Genomic DNA, 6,034 nt, shown 5'->3' with positions numbered 1-6,034 from the left:
ATCAAACACAAACTTTTTTTGGTTTTATAAAATGTTTTTTTAGTTCTGTTATTTCAGTCAAATATTTGTAAAAATAATAAAAATATATAAAAATAAGCTGCAATAAAAGTCTCCATCTCTTGGTGACGCTCTCATATAGTGCCTGACTGTTGGATGTGTCCGCCTCTCTATCTGTGTCAGTAGAACTGGAGCAGCAGAGAGTTTTGCATGGATGCGCATTTGTGCCAATGGATGAGGGACAGAGTGAGAGGGGGGGAGAGCGGCTGCGTGCCTGCGCGAGTGTGTGAGTCATAGAGAGAGAAACAGTGGTGGAATGGGAAAGGAGGCAGAGGAATTGAAGCTGACAGCCTCCCTAACAGAGCATGAATAAATCAGCAAGAAGAGCAGAGAAACGTCGGATGTTTGCTGCATTTTCTGCTCCATAGTTGGATTTAAAGATCATGTCGACTGCATCTATTTTTTGGGGAGGATGTTGTATGATGGATCACCGAGTGAAGTTAAAATGGTGGACTGATTTTTTTCTCTGCACTCTCCTTTTTTCCGTTTCTGTTGGAGAGGTCCGTTATGTTCTTCCAGAGGAGATGCAGAGGGGCTCGGTTATTGGGAATGTGGCACGGGATCTGGGGCTGCAGCTGTCCGAGCTTCATGCCCGTCGAGCCCGGGTTGTTGCAGAAGGAACCAGCCAGCACTGTGAACTAGACACTGCCTCCGGTAATCTCCTCATCAGCCAACGGATAGACCGGGAGGAACTGTGCGCGCAAGCCCACATCTGTATTCTGCAGTTCCAGCTTTTACTCGAAGATCCGCTTCAAGCATTCAGCTTGGTGTTGGACATTGCCGATATAAACGACAACAGCCCAGCCTTTGCTACAGGAGAAATCAAACTGGATTTGGTGGAGTCTACAGTTCTGGGAAGGCGGTTTCCCTTAGAAAGCGCGCATGACCCCGATTTGGGCACGAACTCTGTCCGTGAATATAAACTGAGCCAGAATGAACATTTTGCACTAGAAATGAGCACCCAAATCAATGGCAATGCTTATCCCGAGCTTGTTCTTAAAAAATCCTTGGATCGGGAGGCAGAAGCTGAACATATGCTGGAAATGAGTGGGATTGATGGCGGAAATCCAGTCAGATCTGGAACTGCTTCTATCCACATCCGTGTTTTGGACGCCAATGATAACGTCCCAGTTTTCAACCAAAGGGTCTACAAAGTGTCTGTGTTGGAGAACTCACCTCTCGGGACTGTCATCACAACCCTGAATGCCACAGACTTGGATGAGGGGATCTACGGAGAAATAACTTATTCTTTCACCCACCTGTCAGACAAGGTGGGAGGGGTTATTGAACTCAACCCCCTGAATGGGGAAGTTCGGGTAGCAGGTGTTATTGACTATGAAGAATCAAGTTCCCATGAACTGGACGTTCAGGCCAAAGATGGTGGCGGTCAAGCCTCTCACTGCAAACTTATAATTGATGTTATTGATGTGAACGATAATGACCCAGTGATAGAAATAAAATCAGCCTCAGCTAAATTGGCTGAGGATTCCAAACCAGGGACTATGGTCGCGCTCATTAATATTTATGACCTGGACACTGGCAGCAGTGGTCGGGTCACATGTTCAATCTCAGATAATGTTCCGTTTAAACTGGTTTCCGAGGTCAAAAATTATTACATGTTAGTTACTGGCGAAGTGCTGGACAGAGACGTCCAACCAGAATACAACATCACAGTCACCGCTAAAGATGCGGGTTCCCCACCACTCTCCAGTGTAAAAGTTATAACAATCGTTGTTAATGACGTAAATGATAACTCGCCAACTTTTACGCAGAGCACGTACAATGTCAATATTTTGGAAAACCAACCAGTGGGCACGTTTGTCATGAAACTCCAAGCGCAGGACATTGATGACGCAGCTAATGCTAAAATAGTTTACTACATATCAAAAGATTCAAACTCAGACGTGTCATCTTTCCTGAACATTAACGCGGACACAGGCGAACTTTTCACATCGCGCCTTTTCGATTACGAACAGTCGGCTCACTTCCAAATAAAGGTGACCGCTCGAGATGGAGGCGACCCTCCACTTTCCACCACGTGCACTGTAAACATTTTCATTAAGGACCAAAATGATAATGCGCCTGTCATCCTATATCCAGTGCAGACCTCTGGGTTCATTGCTGAAGACATGGTGCCAATTGAAGCGCCCCGAGGTTACCTGGTCACTAAGGTGGTGGCCGTGGACGCGGACAGCGGTCACAATGCCTGGCTCGCCTATAGGATCATCAAAGCAACGCGGCCCAACCTGTTCATGGCAGATCTGCACACGGGAGAGATCCGAACTCTGCGAGCTTTCGCGGAGGAGGACGAGCCCAAACACACACTCGTGGTTTTGGTGACGGACAACGGCGCCGACTCGCTTTCCGCCACAGCGACGGTCAGCATCACGGTCAGCGACGGGCTGCCTGTTTTCAACGAACTTTTTCAGTTCGCAGACGAGTCACAGGACGAAGACAACTTAACGTTCTACTTAATCATTGCGCTGTCCACCGTTTCTTTCCTCTTCATTCTTTTAATCAGCTGCGTGTTATTTTAAGCTCTGTCGGCGCAGTTATGTGTACCGTTCTACCACCAGCAGCCTGCCCGTTTTCCCCACAACTTATTGCTCGTCTACCCTCACTGACTTTAGCCGCTGCGGGACTTTGCTGGGTGATGACAGATACGACCCCTTTTTGACCACCGGTTCGTGGAGGGGTGATTTTCGGTTCGGGTCGAACACAGACACCGACACGTTAAAGAAAAGGAGCGCAGCTTATCAAAAGAACGCACTGAGGCGCCTGAGCGCAGAGAGAGGCAGTTTAAAGGTCAGGGCAGGACCACAACATCCCTGTTACGTCATCAAATAAGAGTTCATTTGACTTCTTATACTCATATTTGTGTTTCTTTGATGATAATAAAACAGTGTTGGATTTGTGAGTTTTTGACGCATGATTTAGTTGACAGTGTTTGATATTCATCCTCAGAGAACTTCACCTTAACCATAAAGCAACTTCGATTTTTTTAAAATATTTTTGGTGTCTGATCCACATTAATATACCTTTAGGAAGAAATAAACTAATTAGTTATACTTTATTTTCCTTGTTCTGCTGATATGAGACTATTTTTTTCAGTTGTGTATTTTATGTTTGTTTTTTTTTCCTTCTGTTTAATGCTTATATTACCAACTTTTTATGTTGTTTTTTAAGATGATATATAAAACATCATACACAAATATGATTTTTTTTCTTTTTCAAATAACATGATGTTGTATGAGCATGATGTAATTAACCAAATATAGCTTGACTAAGTTTTTTTAAATATGAAATATAATATTTACTTCTATATAAATTATTTTGGTGTAGCAGCTTGTACGTTTATCGTGTCAGGTTTTGATATGATGCACTATTTATTAATATTACATTAGTTGTGTTTTCACAAATGAAAACATAAATCACTGTGTGATGGACAAATAATGTTTGCACTATGCCATAAATCCATCTCATGAATTGAACTACATGTAAACAAGCTATGCACATGATGATTAAACGAAGAAAAAATGAGTCATCTGTTTCTGTTTGAGTTTCCTGTAATGCATAATTAAAACATATAATATTCAGAATCCCTCTTATTTTGTAATTTGTTGTCAAATCAATAAGTCTGATATCTATGTATCTATCTATCTAATTGAAAATTAATATGGTACTAAACAGTAAAAGCATGCCAACATAAAATTGTACAGTTATAAAAATGCATAATGGTTTATTAGCAATCAGTAACATATAGTTTATGATTAAAGCCAAAGAGCATAATGAGCTGCACTTAGGTTTTAATATATTATTAATTTAACTATTTCCAAATACAATTCAACTGACTGATTTTTGTAATTGATACTAGGCATTTTTAAGCAGAATTAAACTTTTTTATTTGTAATTATTTTTTGTGATTTATGATTTTCCAAACAAATCAAATGCCATTAAATTAAAAAAATAAATGAGGTTTATGAAGGCCTTATTTATCTGACTTCATGTTAGTCTATATGTGCTATTGCTGTAGGCACCACTCTGTTTCTAATTTCAGCAAGTGTGGGAGGAGAAGAAAAGGCTTAGATACTGTTGTTATCTAGGGCACAAAACTAAGGTTTAAAAACATGTTTTGCAGTACTGCAGAATGCAAAATATATTAGGCTTATTATCATAGCTTGTCTTGGATAATAATGTGTGGATTCTAGATTTATTTATTTGTTTGTTTGGTTTTAACATAATTAGACCGCAGATAGATACTTAGGTTTTACAAAAAAAAAGCCATTATTAGAAACAACTTTTAGTTTGCACCTCTTTTTTGTATTATACAACTCCAATTCCAATGAAGTCAGGGTGTTGTGTAAAATGTAAGTAAAAAAAAAAAAACACCATTACCTTAACCGGGATTAGGTTCACCCACCATGAACCATGAGTGATGATAATTTGCAAATCCTATTTGATCTACATTCAATTAAATACACTACTGAGACACAGTGTTTAATGTTCAAACAGATAAAGTTTAGTGGTTTGTTGCAAAAATTTACTCATTTTGATTTTGATTCCTACATGTTCCAAAAAAGCTGGGACAAGGGCATGTTTACCACTGTGTTACATCACCTTTTCTTTTAACAACAAATAATAAACAGTTCATGTACAACTTCGGTAGCTGAACAGTCTGGGGGCTCTGTTGATGTTTTTTGCATTTCATAATGAATCACACATATCCAAAGGGAGACAGGTCTGGACTACAGGCAGGCCAGTCTATACCTACACTCTTTTACTATAAAGCTATGCTGTTGTAACACATGCAAAATGTGTCTTGGCATTGTCTTGCTAAAATAAGCAGTGACATCCTTGAAAAAAAAACATTGCCTGGATGGCAGCATATTGGTCTGAAATGTACCTTACAGCTTTAATTGTGCCTTGACCGATGTATAAGTTACCTATGCCATGGTCACTAACACACCTACGTAACATGAGTTGATGCTGGGTTTTTAACTTTGGGCTGGAGGATACAATATCAAGGATTTCCAAAAATAATTTGAAATGTGGACTGACCWCAGGGCACTTTTCCACTTTATAACAGTCCATCTCAGAATAGCTCTGGCCCAGAAAATCCAGTGAAATTTATGGGTGCTGTTGATACATGACTTTTATTTTGCATGGTAGAGTTTTAACTTGAACCTGCAGATGTAGTAAAAAACTGAGTTTACTGAGATTGGTTTTCTGAAATGTTCCTGAGATCAAGGTAATGTTTAACCAACACGTTCTCACTCCCAACTCGTTATATTGTTCAGGCCATTTTGACATATCTTATTAATGCAGAGGGTACCTCACTTGCATCAAAATTCGACATGCAGGGTGCTCCCATTGATGCTATACAGCTCCATAAATGTTGGAAACCAAAGACATGAGAATATGGAGGAGGAGCCTATGTTTGAAAAGCAAATAAACAAAACAATACATGTGCACCTTATGCATTTGTAGCCTATAATTTGAACAATTTTGTTGATTTTACAGCTCTGATGAACATGGGATTTTTTATAATTTTTTCCTAAAGTGAGGGCRTATATTTCCAGATTTTTTTTGTGATTTTTGACTTCATGAAAAATTTCAACTTTCTGAGGGCAAGAGCCCCCAGCAGATTGTTCAGGAATTTGTGGGGCCCCTGCAGGCAAACCCAGGGCTCACCTCTGGTATGTTCTTCCTGACCCCCAGAATGACATTTAAAAACATCAGACTTCTAGACCAAGGATGAAAAAAGTTTCATCCGTCTAACTACCAGACTCATCCAAATGTCTCACTGAAACCCTACAGCATCATACAGGGATGCTGGGGTAAGGCTAAAACTTCATAACCAGTCCAGGGTCCATTTGACCTCAAATTCATGTTCTTTGTCACACCAAATGTGAGCACCTGAAATTGTGTGTGTGTGTGTGTGTGTGTGTGTGTGTGTGTGTGTGTGTGTGTGTGTGTG

General features: G+C 40.2%; 1 pseudogene; it reads left to right on the top strand.

Annotated features, from left to right (window-relative positions):
• Window positions 1–134: 134 nt before the first annotated feature.
• LOC106516827 (protocadherin beta-15-like) lies at window positions 135–3,597 on the top strand (annotated as a pseudogene).
• The last annotated feature ends 2,437 nt before the right edge of the window (window positions 3,598–6,034 follow it).

This window comes from Austrofundulus limnaeus, unplaced genomic scaffold (assembly GCF_001266775.1).
Source record: "Austrofundulus limnaeus strain Quisiro unplaced genomic scaffold, Austrofundulus_limnaeus-1.0 Scaffold1, whole genome shotgun sequence".
Taxonomy (NCBI): Eukaryota; Metazoa; Chordata; class Actinopteri; order Cyprinodontiformes; family Rivulidae; genus Austrofundulus; species Austrofundulus limnaeus.
This window is presented reverse-complemented; position numbering and strand designations above follow the sequence as displayed.